We start from the raw sequence: 15,719 nt of genomic DNA on the forward strand, positions 1-15,719 counted from the left end.
AGAGAGATCAGAGGAGAGAGAGATCCCCAATTAAGTCTTACTCCTTCACCATTCTTGAGTGGGTTACATCGCTGGAATGCAAAGTGAGATTATTGAACTGCAATTCCGTAATTTAGATCAGGAAAATCAGCAACTGGAAACAATCCTTCTTTTCCCAAGCCTCTCTCTTGGTGCAGTACTGGGAACGCCGTATGAGAGCTGTCTGTCATCCTCCAGCTAACCAATTAAGTAAAAACTAGTTTAAGTTTGAATGAAGGCCCTGAAAATAAAAAATAAAAATATTAAATGGCTTTGGGATTAAAGCACTTTGAATAAAAGCCTTGAATCCAAAAGCTGGAAGCAGTTTATCAAGCTGTTTTTACCTTGGAGGCTTATTATAGTCTTTTACTTAACCTGCTGCAATTTACATTAAATTAGCTTGTAATGTTGCCTTGTATGTCCGTCCACTGATAGTTCTAGAATAAAAACTAAGCTGTTCTCTGATGTCCCGCTATGAGCGAGATGAAGCTGTGTCAGGATGGATAAATGATTTTTAAGTGATTGAAGGAATATTCCGGGTTCAATACCAGAATTAAAAGCATAACGTTGATTACAGCAACAAATCATTTGTAAATCAAGGTCACGGTGAGGCGCTACAATGGAGTGAATGAGTCCCATTTTTGTGATTATTTAAAAGCAAAAATGTAAAGCTTTTCATTTCATAATGCAACTGTGCATTATTGTAGCTGTAAAGCCGTTAGAGTTATCATTTCTACAGTTATTTTAGGGTTTACAGCATTGTGTTGTCTCAATGAAGTTAGATATAACTTATATTTAACATATTGTGATTTGTTTGACAAGAAAAATATCTGCAAAATTTGTTTTCTTTTTTAGTATTTTTTTGTCCTGTTTTCTTACATCATTTGACCGTTATAGTGTAACACAAGGTTGCCTTTCGTGGCTTAATGCACGTTTAATAACTGCGTGTGTCCTGCAGTTTATCACTCACTTATTCGGGGCATTTGGATGATAAGTTTGGCTCAGGGAGGAACAAAAGTGTGCCGCTGTGAAGTAACCAATGCACGGAATGTCAATCATTTTCCATCAATTATCTCGTTTCCATAATCGTTGGATGCCAAGATCAAAATCGAATTCGAAATATGATTAATCGCACAGAACTGAGAGCGCAGTTCACCTAACGCCCACCGGTGGCACTATAACAAGGGTTTTCAAGTCATTTCGCTTCTCTAAATGTATCCCCATTTTTAACATTGTTCAGATATTAGCAGTGAAAAGCAGTCAACACACATTGTTCATGTCTTGTGGCTGTACTATTGAACATTTTTGGCCCCATTCACTTCCATTAAGTGCCTCACTACCTGAGATGAACTGTAATGCTTTTTTGTGGTAATCAACATTATTAACATTTAACCATTTGGCAGACGACTTACGTTGCATTGAATGTCTACATTTAAATTCCCTAGGAATCAAACCTTGGCGTTGCTGGCGCCACGATCTACTGTTTGAGCTACAGTGACAATGTTGTACTGTATTGTACTGAACACAGTAATGTGTGTGTGAATACTGACATCCATGTTGGAACATATCTATAGTTTCTTTACCTGCCAACACTGGTCAGCTTCATATGATACAGTTAACCCACTCATGCATGCCATTAGCTATAGGTAAGACATGAATTTATTTTATCATATTGTACTCATATCCACTGTTCGTATGTACTGTGTACTTGCTGTGTTACACTCCAGGAATTCATATTTCTTTGTATCTGAAATTGAGATGTATGCCTTGATTTGTTAACTCGAACACACACTTGGATGATACTACTGTTGCAAAGCTAACATTGCATAACTTGATGTTACTGACAATCTTAATACCATCCGTACCTACCTCGGAAAGAGAAACAGTATTTGCAGTTAAAAGAGCTCCTTATTACGCTACACTTGAAGAGCCTTAACCAACAAACATCCAAAGCATGCTATCATCAGCTAATAAATTCAGTTAAATGCATAAGAAGCTTTCTGTGAGGGTCGTCGTATACGTTCGATGTCAATGGGAGTATGTTTTGATGCATCAAACCCTTCCACCAAAGCTTTCTGGATTGAGCTGTTCTTCATTTCTGGAGACCGTCTGAGAAGTGTTGTCCATTATCAAGATCCAGATCAAACGCAGAAGAGACTTTGTTTTCTCGTATCTCTTTATACTCTGTATAAATGATTATTATAGCATCGTTTATAGTGTATTTGCGTCTGGTTGCTATATCTGGTGTTGTGGTCCAGGACAGGTTGCACACATCCGACCACTCATCCCTCTCTTAGTTTGAGCTGTTGTTATCATTGTTTGATTTTTTGTCTCTTAGAGTTCATACTGGATCTTTAAATAAAGACCAAAGTGTATACCAGTAGAAAGTCTTTTGAGTTCAGACAATCAAAAGTCAATTAAAGTGGTTTGGAAAATAAACACGATTCCACCACACACTCATCAAACCGCACTGAAGTGGTGCAGCTTTAGGGAAAATTTCCCATCTGCCATCTGTGTGTGTACAGAACATGTACTGTACTCAATGCCAGCAGGTTGTGTGCCATTTTGGTGAAGAACTAGGCCTGTAATAAGATCTCCATAACCTCGGAAGATTCATAAGAGCAGAAATCACAAAAAAGATGAATGTACCCTTGTCAAAATCATCAGCGGTAAATACGGTGCAGATAACAAGGACGTGCGAAGAACCAAGAACACTTCAACCCCCAAACACACACACACACACACACACACACACACACACACACACACACACACACACACACACACACACACACACACACGTGCAGGAGTAGTTTAGGGTATGGTACAGGATTTTTCCATCATAAATTGATAATACATTTTTGGTTTGTATCACCCTGCTTTGTTATAATATAAAAACCCAATAAACACGTCATTTCTGAGAGAAAAAAAAGACAGTGATGCCAAAGTTTACAAGAGGGACAGACCAGAACACAATGAGCCTTTGTTAAGCTTTCGGTAAACTAAAGAACGCTAGAAATTATTCAGGAGATGCTGGACGAGCATCAGATTTCAGATTTTATTCGATTTTATTTTTTATATTTTAGTTTTTCACTAGCTATTGACCTTTTTTGGTCATATAAATATGAATGAATCCATGCATGGAAAATAGATTAATATGACCCTTTTTGGTAAGTGAAATGAGTGAGTGAGTGAATGAATGAATGAATGAATGAATGAATGAATGAATGAATGAATGAATGAATGAACCAATCAATCAATCAATGAACCAATCAATGAATGAATGAATGGATGAATGAACCAATCAATCAATGAATGAATGGATGAATTAATTAATTAATTAATTAATTAATTGATTGATTGATTGATTGATTGATTAATTAATTAATTAATTAATTAATTAATTAATTAATTAATTAATTAACACATGAATCGATGAATGAATGAGTGAGTGAATGCATTAATGAATTAATGAATTTACACATGAATGTATGAGTGAGTAAGTGAATGAATGAATGAATGAATGAATGAATGAATGAATGAATGAATGAATGAATTAACAAATTAATTAATTAATGAATGGATGAATGGATGAATGGATGAATGAATGGGTAAGTGATTGATTGATTGATTGATTGATTGATTGATTGATTGATTGATTGATTGATTGATTGATTGATTGATTGATTTAATTTTATACATTTGGATGGATGGGTGGATGGACACATGAATCGATGAATCAAAGAATAAATCAATCAATCAAAATATGATTTTTTCCCCTCATTTGTTTAAAAATTGTTTAAATAAGAGGGAAGAGCAGAACACTAAGTGTAGAGCTCAGATATTTATCTGACAAAATTGCTTGGCAAAAAAAGGACAAACAAGAAAAATGCATATAGAAACAAAGAGCTTACAGTAAAAGCATTCATCATCAGCTAATATTGTGTTCATAATGTCTTTGTATAACAGACTGGCCAAAAAATGATGTCAGTTTGTCACGTTTCATTGCTTTATTGCCACAAATTAAAGATTGACTCCAAACACAACTACACATTATGCTTACAAAATCTTTGACACATTTTGAATAATATTTGAATAAAGGGTGAAGATGCCAATTTCCGCAGGCCAGACGTCACTAATGGCCACTACTGTACACACATGAATAAAGAAAATAAAACAGAACTAGTTCCGATATTCCAAATGTCATTTTATTTGACGTATTTTTTGTTTTTACTACTTTACTGCTCTATTTAGCATTCATCCTGTTTTTATGTTGCGATGTAGGCCTATAACATCACTGTTCCTTCACGGAGTGTGAGCTGTGCAGTTTGTAGACGACATGCTTGTGTGTTTTCAGTGGGCAAATGTCCCCAAATAAGAGAGGTAAGACCGAGTCCGAGACCTATTACTGAATTCCATCATCATGACATCAGATTAAAAACAGAGCGAGGAGAGTGCTCAAATAATACGTGCGGTTTAGTTTCAGAGTAAACACACAGCTTTCTTTCACTGTAGAGAGAACAATCAGGACGTCTGCAAAACCTCAACAAGAGCAGAGAGAGATCACGTAATAACGTAGCACTTCTGTAAAGTCATTGTTTTCTGGAACTAGCTGACCGCCAGACTGGTTTAAACTCTAGCTTGATGGTTTTGAGGGGGTTGTGACTATTTTGAGGGGTTGGTTGACCATTAAAACTAGCTTGGCCAGAAGACCAGATCGACATTCTGAAAACCAGCTTAGACTAGCAGAATGTTCCCTTTGGTAGGAATATAGAGCATTTCAAGACAAGGGAAAATACAGTGAGTGTGCTTGTTCGAGGGCAGATTCAAACCCTGATGCAACCCCATGTAACGGTTCGTTATTGACGTTGTGAAGCTCATTATGACTCCGGTAACCTTCATCAAATGGCATGAATCCAGTCTGATATCAGATTCTGTTGGTTGCACTTTATTTTAATGTGCTCCTGCTAAAGGGTAATTACACAACAACATATTTTTCAAAGATTACGCAAGGACATTTTAGGAGAAAATACATATTTCGGACATACCACTTTGGAGGGGTTTTTTATGTACTTTGTAAATTTACTAGCATGGTATTTCTGAATTTTGTTCTAGTGTGTGTGTGTGTGTGTTACTTAACAACGCGTTAAGTGTTTAAAGGATATGATCAGTTGCTTGTAATTATGCTTCATTTACTGTCAATATTATAGTAAGTACATGTAACAAAGGACGCTGTAAAATAGTTGTCATTCTCTTTATATGTACTCCGACATCTCTGTGATTTTGCCAAGTGCCTGGATCAACATATTTTGTTCAGCATTCTGAAATGTAGTTTTAACCCTTTTCATATACAGTACCTATCGCTCCAAAATTTGTCTTTCAAACAGTATATAAAGTGTTTAAAAAAAAGAGAGAGAGAGAGAGAAAATAGGTTGGGGCTCTATTATAAAAACAAAGGCGGTTTCTCTTTGAGTATGAGAAAAACACTAACGAACAACATTTTTGACAATGCTGGATAATGGTAATATTTTATACATGCACGCCAATCAATCTTCTTTGAAAATGCCGGATTCATCATGTACCGTATCACTGAAGCTTTAATGAGAGTGTTGGTTGGCCATCTTTGCACAATCGCAGGCTGGAGAACTGGCATATTTGTCTTTTTAAGGCCATACTTTATAAACTGCCTCCTTACTTATGTTCTCTTCCGACTCCAAAAGTCTCTACCAGGAAACGCCACTTTGATTTATGTTCTGAGAGAAAATGCCCTGAGGGGAAACTTCCTGAATGAAATAAATGTTTGAATTACATTGTATTCCTATCAAATTATTACAGTACATTTACTGTCCTCACTATGTGTACACATCCATAGTTATGCAGCAAGCTAAACACTCCTCCAATAAAGACTTTACTTAAATTCTTAGATGAGCATAAACATCTTCTGACATCCATTTTCAAAATATAGATAGCACAGCATAAATGAAAACATTTCTATATGCATGTAGTTAGCACAACAGCTAGCATTTCTCTTGATATATGAATGTTCACACAAGCTTTAAAGTACATCATTATTGAACGTTTCTTAACAATACCCAGATTACGACATGAATCCAACAGGCTGAAGAATATCTAATAGTCGTATGTTTATGTACACTCATCTAACAACTGCAAATACAACCCCATGATCTATAACAAACATCAAAAAACATTAAGCAAACACTTACAGACTATGCCATTTCCAAGAATCAAAGTGTGTCAGGAGACTGGGATCAGTTGTGTAGCTCTCAAACACCTCAACAAAATGGCTGAACAGCACATACTCTGCTTAAAAACAGGCATGTCACCACTAGGGGTCACTAAATTAAGAAAAACTGGAGCTGAAAACAGCGTACAAATAGGAAAACGTCTGTAGTCACACATTTTACCTTTTTTAATTATATATATATATATATATATATATATATATATATATATATATATATATATATATATATATATATATATATATATATATATATGCTGCAGCTAAAGTCTGCTTTGTTGCCAGATTGGGTCAGCAATTGCCAGCCCAAAAGCTCACCAAAAACCGCACTCTCCAAGTAAAATCCAGCCAAAACCTTATGTTATTGCATGCCAATCAAGGTTGATAAGCACATTTTATCTTCTTAAAACTAAATAATGATAACAAAAACCTCATGGAGCATTTCAAAAACAACCCAACAAATGGGTTAATGTATAAAGCCCTAACAAGCTGGGTTATAATAACCTAAAGTCCTACATTTACCTAGTCTCGCGTAGCCAGAGCTTCAAACTGACAGAAGGTTTGGACTTTTTCACAGCTTTCATTGGTCAAGGACCACCAAAGAGGACGTTTGACTGACATGTAACACAACGAATCACAGTTTGTTTGGTTCTGCATCATGTTTAGGGTGTGAAAATGTAAAGTCAATGGGTGCTTCTCATTATCCCTCCTCGTTTCCTCGCTCCTCCGTCCTCCATCCTATGACCCGGAAACCGATGGAGCTCAGCCATCTTGTAGGAGACCTCAGTTCTCAAATTGCACCGCGAGGAGGTGAGGATGGAGGAGTGAGGACACGCTGGTGTATCCTTTACAGAAGTGTTTTATTGACTAAACGTGACGCAAGCATTAATTCCCCCCCCCCCCCGTTTAAAACAAATGTTTGTCAAATAACAACACCTAACAGCTGAAGAATTGTATCAAAGCACAAGAAAATTAAAGGAACAAATAGAGAAACAAATAGAAACTAATACTATACTGTGAATAAACAACACAGTCTCACCCCTACTCGTCAAATGTTGCCGAACGGTCAAGGGACCCTGACGTCAGCTGTTGACGCACAGGGTACCCCTAAATCGCCATTTTTCGACGTACTGGGTAATCCACTGATTTCAATGAGAAACCTAGGACGTCATAAACAGACGTGTTGGGCATGTGAATGTTATCGTTATGATGGAATATATTGGGTTATAATTTTTACATTATGACATGTTGGAGTGTGATTCTCAATTTAATCAGCCAGCACAATTGTATTTACATTTATTTACGCTATGATACACGTTTGAAACAGCAGTCAAACCCCACCCCGCCCTAAACCTACCCATTTGCGTATTATATGATATAAAACACAGACTGTAACAGACAACAGGCACACTTTATTGAAAAAGTCCAACTATTCCGAGGCCAAACGATTGAATTGTGTGAAGAAAAGACCCAAAAGCAATCACCGTCTCTATCCGCGCCGCGCGCCGCGCACCGCGCGCGCCCCGGCGTCACACTGAAGACGCCACAGGTAGACCCCTCGGCGTCACGCGATGGACGAACTGGGAACCCAATTGCTTTCAGTGGGAAACCTTTGGCGTCAACATTAGACGGCAATTCTATCGGTAGGAAATCGCGCTGAAGAAGTCTCATTCAGAACACATCGCGATGTTTGGCATCAGATCACGTGTGCCACATGTTGGTGAGTAGTCATACATATTATGTCCTAATATTTGATATAAAGTATTTTCTGTTTGTCGTTATCGATCATGTTCAGTCACTGCATTGTATCTGTCATCATCTCCACTGAGGCTTTGCATTTCTTTGCTTTCTAAATAAACACACCTTGCTAATAGGGTGATTAAACACTGTCACGTGACGTGCTATAGACCTTTAAACATTTGTTAATATTTAATAATAATTACTAGTGTAGTTCCAACGTGGCATTTGTAGTAGAAGCACAATAAAAAATAAAAAAAAAACACTTGTCATGCGTTTACCACAGTATTGGTAGTTTTAATGTGATATTTGTTGTAAATAAACAGTAGCCACAACAATTACCATGCTTTAAATGCATTTTAATGTAAAATCCAAATATTGTTATTTAAATAGTATACTTTATAATGCTATATATTATATATTATGACTTTTTTCTCTCTTTCTTTTTTTTTTTTTTACCTGAAAAGACCAAAAGGGCCTCTCGGACTCAGTCAACCCATTCTTGTTTGTGGAGAAGTAACGGAGAAAACCAAAAGCTGCAACAGCAAATATTTGTAATGGTATGTATGTGTTGGTTTGAACCCTTTATCAAACATTTTATTTAGCATTTGTTGTTACTTATTCTTACAAATCCCATATCTCAATCAGTAAGAACATATTCCCGAAGTCTTAATAATTCACAAGATTTAACAAGTTGTCAAATTCGTATGATTCTCGTACATATAGCTCTGAAAAAAATTAAGAGACCACTTAACATGGATTTCTAAATGTTAAGTGGTCTCTTAATTTTTTTTCCAGAGCTGTATTTGTATATGAAGAAGCCACTTCGGTCACATGACATCAGATATTCAATTATTTTTTCTTAATCAGATCACTTGCACTGTTTATAACGTCCCGTTTGCATATAAATAATTTATGTGATCACAAAATCAAGTGAGTTATCTACATTTTCAAACAAATTCTTATGATATAGCTTGCTATTACATACTTTTAACTGTCTTAATTTATATGTTTTAAAAACAATAGTATTTGCACAGAGTAAATGATACTTTCTTGTTTTACAGAAGAGAAGAAAGACCAGACCTTATATCGAAGCAAGCTAAGAAAATAAGTCCTTTGTTTAGGGTGAGGAAGGAAGATGGACATCTTGTGCCCGAAGAAGACAGAAAAGTGCGCAAGTCCATTGGTATGTCTTGTATTGAAGCAATGCTGTAATATGTAGTACAAAATTTGATGTTGATCTCTCAAAGGACTATTCATTTCAGTGATCATTCTTTCTACTCTGATAAAATACGTACCATTATTCATGTCTAAATATTTTAATAACACTTAAAATAAGCAAATGAGGTTCTGTATCTTGGATTTATTTAAAATGGTAAATATTTGTTTTCCCTTTTTGATACAATTATTATTACACTTTTGGCCTTCAGTTCTTAAAAACTGCACCGTCTTTTTGTCTTAGATAAAAGTAGACAAGTGTGGGAAAAAGCATTTAGTTGTTATAAACTCCATGTATTTCTCCATTGTTTTGTAGACCATGGATGGTACTGGGTAGCTTTAGAAGATAATGAGTTGGGACATATTAGGAATCAAATAGTAAATGTTCTTTGAAATATCTGGTTAGTTCTTTCTAAAAGATCTACTGTTTAAAAGGTTGCTGTTGATATGGGTAAATTAGTTTTTGTTCAGTACTTGGCTAATATTATGGGCTGAAATATTATACATAATGCTTATATATACATAATGTGTATATTATTTTATGTACTGACTGCTGCTTTGTAAATTTAAATCAGGAATTGGCATTTCTGCCCATTTTGAGGTGGAGAGTTTACTGAAGAACATAGGTTAACCTGACTGTACATTAAACTTAATATGAATTGTGTTTGTTGTTTTACTTTTAGACCAGGACTGGAGAACGCCGGATTATACGACTTCTTCCTCTGGTTGAGAAAAGGCTACACAACATCAGTGATCACATCATCTGTACATTGATTATACTGTAGGGTACAAGTGGGCGAACTGTTTAGAAGAAGAAGAACATGAACATGATAGAGGGAAGAGACAGAAACCAGTCTAGTTGTAATAATGAATCATTATTTTCCAACACTATATCAAATCTGTTTTCTGTATCATACTTGACTGGATGGGATTATGTGGCACTCATTTGTGTGGCTTCAGCAGCTGTGAATGGATTAATATGATGTTAATGTGTTTTTTAAAACCCATTTTTATTTATCTTGAATCTAATTTGACTTTATTCTACTTTATCAACTGTATACTGTATCCTCCAATAAAGTGTTGAGTGATAAAGTATGGTGAGTATTGTGTATGGTGTTTGGTACAGTAAATACACATTCAACAAGTTTATTTAGGTTATCTAATTAATTACCAAGAATATTTTTACTTGAGAAGTAAACAATTTTTATCTGGTTATATTATATTTGGTACAATGCTCCAAAAAGTTGTATATACTTGCATGCTGTGACAAGTATGTCAGTTTTCAGTGAAATAAAGGGAAGGATTACAAACACTTCAAGCTTAACTGAAGATGATCCATGTTGATCATTCTGGTACATCTACTACTGCAATAAAAATTAAAGCATGCACATTTTCGATGCCAGGTACGTGAAGAGGGTGTAGATGAAATTGTGACAATGTCTCTTGTTATTTTACTTAATGGTGCATGGTCCTATATTTAATAGTAATAATGAAGTGTAAATAATATAAATAGTTTTTGTTTACTCTGGAAAGTGGATAATGGCAAGTTGTTGCAGGTTCATCCATTATATTTATTAGTGTTTATCCATAAAATAAAAGAAAACTTAATAATTATTATTTTACAACATTTCTTTCAAATATTTCTGTATTTCATCAGATGGTCTTACAATATCAAAACCTATACACAAGCATGACGTTAGAATAGAAAAGACAAAATACTCTGATATTTAAATGTGACTCAAAGTTTGTTGTACGTGATGAGGAGAATAGATCTGTGTATGTTGTACTGCCCTTACACCTCCAGGGACCCAGTAGTGGCCCCTTGAAGAGCAAAAAAAAAGCATATTTCAAATGGCTTTAACTCAAAGTCTGGTTAGCGTATCACAGAGAAAATTGGCAGGACAACTGCATATGCAATGTTTACTAAATAATGTTGGCCACAGTTTTCAGACATATATGGAAAGCTGCCATAAAGGTTTTTTTAAAAGTGCTCACAGTAAAATATACAATTTCAGCTTGGCCCTCATATATGTCATATAGGTTTACACAATGAACATATTTTAATATCCAGTTGTCCATTAAATATGTTATTTACTTAACATTTATTGTTTCATTATGAAACCTTTTAAACTACATTACCCATATATCTGTCATTGTATCAATGCAACGGGAAACATGGCGCTGTAGTTCATAGAAGTGTGCAGAAATGCTTAGGGTTAGGGTTGGGTTCTCAGTAAAGGAGTCATTTCTCAGAACATAGCGACACTTTATAGTTAGCTTAACGTATTACTGACGTAATAACACCAAAACATACTTTGTAACATGAAACGCCGTTTTATATGAGTTAAAACAGATAGTCCAATCACAGCGCGTTCTGCGATAAAGTCACAGCCAATGCCAACCCAGCTGAACAGAGGCGTCACACTTCCTTGTCCATTTATGGTAAATTATATCACATCTCATCCGGTTCAACTGAAGGGGTAGATTCCTTAAAGAATTAATATTTAGGCTAAATATTATATTTATTATAATAAATATTAAATATTATTTATTCTAAATATAGGCTAAATATTTATTTATTCTAATTAAATAATAAAACTCACATTTTAAAATGAAAGTCTTCTTTGTGTGGTTAAACTGATGCATAATAAATATATTTGAAAGAGAATCCTTTTTCTATGCAATGGTCTACAAGCATAAACTTCTTTAAGCCATCCTTTACAATCTGAACTCTTGGAATTAAAACAAATATAACAAAAGCACAATGAATGCACACAATTTTGTAAGCATATTCCAATATTTAATGTCAAACAGTTTAAATACAAATGTAGTGCCCATATATATATATACTAAATTAAATGCCAATTAAAATAGTTGATGATTATTGTAAATGTTAACCATTTTCAGTAAGAAAATACTTCTATAAAGTACATTCATGTTACAGTTACATTAACAAGGTAGTGATATAATGATAGGTAGTGAAATAATGATAGAGGTAGTTATGGTGGACATGTACTTTAGTGACCATTGTAATAAAAGTTTTAATGAATAATTATTGATTTCAAAAGGTATTAACTCTCACTATCTGCATTTGTTCAAACAAACAACAAATGCAGAAATATACATGGACTATAGCATCATGAAGTCAATGCATGACTAGTGATGGCAATAGATATGTCCTTCACTAAATCTCCTGATGATAAAGGCATAGGCAGACATCAAGAACAGTTTATGAATATTGGTTCTGCATATATCAAAGAGATCATAAGACTCCACAGACTCCACGTGAAGACTTTGAGACACTGTGACAGAGCAAAGGGTGCACTTCACTGGACATGTCCTATGCATGACCAAACAACAACACCCAAAAACACTTATGAAGTGGACACCACCAGGAGGACGCACGAGACAGGGAAAACCAAGGAAGATATGAGACAGATGTTTCACGAAGACCTCAATGCCGGTGTTCCATGAGAAGATGTGAAAACGTGGCCACAGATCGAATATGTTGGAGGACACATGTTGCCCAATGTGCCCAGGACAGGACATGATGATGATGTTGTCAGTTTATACATAACTGTAGGATTTATTTCTGTAAAAAACGATGCATAATTAAATGTTAAATACATTTATGTAATAAGTTCACAGATATGTGTGCATTCCCATTATTAAAAGTATATAATAGCAAGCTATATCATATGAATTTGTTTGAAAATGTAAATAACGCACTTGATTTTGTGATCACATACATTATTTACATGCAAACGGGACGTTAATAATAATAAAAAATAATTGAATATCTGATGTCATGTGACCGAAGTGGCTTTTTGAGGCTTTTGCATCTGAACTCTTCATATACAAATACAGCTCTGGATATACTATACTATTTAAATAACAATATTTGGTTTTTACATTAAAATGCATTTAAAGCATGGTAATTGTTGTGGTTACTGTTTATTTACAACAAATATCACATTAAAACTACCAATACTGTGGTAAACGCATGGCAAGTGTTTTTTTATTTTATTTTTTTATTGTGCTTCTACTACAAATGCCACGTTGGAACTACACTAGTAATTATTATTAAATATTAACAAATGTTTAAAGGTCTATAGCACGTCACGTGACAGTGTTTAATCACCCTATTAGCAAGGTGTGTTTATTTAGAAAGCAAAGAAATGCAAAGCCTCAGTGGAGATGATGACAGATACAATGCAGTGACTGAACATGATCGATAACGACAAGCAGAAAATACTTTATATCAAATATTAGGACATAATATGTATGACTACTCACCAACATGTGGCACACGTGATCTGATGCCAAACATCGCGATGTGTTCTGAATGAGACTTCTTCAGCGCGATTTCATACCGATAGAATTGCCGTCTAATGTTGACGCCAAAGGTTTCCCACTGAAAGCAATTGGGTTCCCAGTTCGTCCATCGCGTGACGCCGAGGGGTCTACCTGTGGCGTCTTCAGTGTGACGCCGGGGCGCGCGCGGCGCGCGGCGCGCGGCGCGGATAGAGACGGTGATTGCTTTTGGGTCTTTTCTTCACACAATTCAATCGTTTGGCCTCGGAATAGTTGGACTTTTTCAATAAAGTGTGCCTGTTGTCTGTTACAGTCTGTGTTTTATATCATATAATACGCAAATGGGTAGGTTTAGGGCGGGGTGGGGTTTGACTGCTGTTTCAAACGTGTATCATAGCGTAAATAAATGTAAATACAATTGTGCTGGCTGATTAAATTGAGAATCACACTCCAACATGTCATAATGTAAAAATTATAACCCAATATATTCCATCATAACGATAACATTCACATGCCCAACACGTCTGTTTATGACGTCCTAGGTTTCTCATTGAAATCAGTGGATTACCCAGTACGTCGAAAAATGGCGATTTAGGGGTACCCTGTGCGTCAACAGCTGACGTCAGGGTCCCTTGACCGTTCGGCAACATTTGACGAGTAGGGGTGAGACTGTGTTGGAATAAAAATCTGTTAAAGGGTTAGTCACCCAAAAATGAAAAATGACTCTCCCTCATGTGGTTGGACACCCGTCAGACCTTCGTTCATCTTCAGAACACAGATGAAGATATTTTAGTGTAAAGCTGAGAAAGGCTTCAGATAGGCCTCCATTGGCATTCAGTCCATTCCCACTCACAAGACCCATAAAGGCCCTAAACACATCGACACACAGCCCATCTCACTACAGCGGCTGGACAATCACTTTACAATGCGGCGAGAATAGTTATTGTGCACAAAAAATGTAAATAACGACTTTATCCGCCAAGTTATTGTCTTCCGTGTCGGCCTCGCTCCTCCTCTTCTGGGTCATGAACGGCGGATCTGCGTCATATTCTCACGCATGCGTCGAGTTTACGGCAATAACTCGGTGGATAAAGTCGTTATGTTGATTTTTGTGCACAATAACTATTCTCGTCTCATTGTAAAGTGATTGTCCAGCCGCTGTAGTGAGATGGGCTGTGTGTCGGTGTGTTTAGGGCCTTTATGGGTCTTGTGAGTGGGAATGGTCTGAATGCCAATGGAGGCCTATCTGAAGCCTTTCTCAGCTTTACACTAAAATATCTTCATCTGTGTTCTGAAGATGAACGAAGGTCTGACGGGTGTCCAACCACATGAGGGGAGTAATTAATGAAATCATTTTAATTTTTGGGGTGAACTAACCCTTTAATACCTGGAATTCGTTGTTAATAATAACTGGTAATATTAATTAAAGTATGGGCAAATGTGGAAATTTGTGGAGGCTCACAATATAAATAGTTATCTCTAATGTTCAAGAATCCCGACTAAATCCAGCGGTGCAGAGTCATCATTAATTTGGATTAATAAGGATTTAATTCCTCCGCCCTCGCATCCTGAAGGGGCGGAGCTAAGGTGTGAGTAAAGGAAGCTAAGAAAGGAAACGAGAATGCACAAATAAGAATTGGGCAGCACCCAATGAACCTGCAGTAACAGACAGGCGGGCATCTAGACATTATTCATTCAAGAATGTTGTTCACATTTACTGCAACAATGGAGTCGTGAACTTCACATACTTTTGAAAATCCAGCGTTTAGTTGATCCTGTGAGCGCTCATTGCATGGGCATCGGAACCACTGTGTGTGGGACAAGAACCAGCCACTTTTTAAGACCAATCATACTGGACCCACTCGCTTTTATTGTCTCTAATTCATGTCTGTTTACCAACCCCTAACCGATAAACACTTATTATTAAACATGTCATGCTTTATTTCCACTTTTCTAATATTTTCTTAATTTTTATTAATAAAAAATATTTGCCTTTCCAATCTGATATGTGATGGGTAAAGGGAGTTCGGCAATAGGCGGATTTGAACCTTCGGTCAATTTACATCAAAACTTTCTGTAGTATATTTCTACTTAATGTAAACGGCATCTACTCCAGTAAACGTTCATTGTTTTTGTTTTTTTTTGTTTCCGATGCCCATGGCTCATTGTC

At 36.0% G+C, this 15,719-nt stretch overlaps 1 long non-coding RNA gene across 1 annotated transcript; it reads left to right on the forward strand.

Moving 5' to 3' along the window:
• The first annotated feature begins 7,927 nt into the window (after positions 1 to 7,927).
• Positions 7,928 to 10,317, forward strand: LOC137043533 (uncharacterized). Its single transcript, XR_010898513.1, has 4 exons — positions 7,928 to 8,000; positions 8,485 to 8,577; positions 9,082 to 9,203; positions 9,919 to 10,317. It is a non-coding gene; the product is annotated as an uncharacterized lncRNA (long non-coding RNA).
• The last annotated feature ends 5,402 nt before the right edge of the window (positions 10,318 to 15,719 follow it).

This window comes from Pseudorasbora parva, chromosome 16 (genome assembly GCF_024679245.1).
Source record: "Pseudorasbora parva isolate DD20220531a chromosome 16, ASM2467924v1, whole genome shotgun sequence".
In the NCBI taxonomy this organism is placed as follows: Eukaryota; Metazoa; Chordata; class Actinopteri; order Cypriniformes; family Gobionidae; genus Pseudorasbora; species Pseudorasbora parva.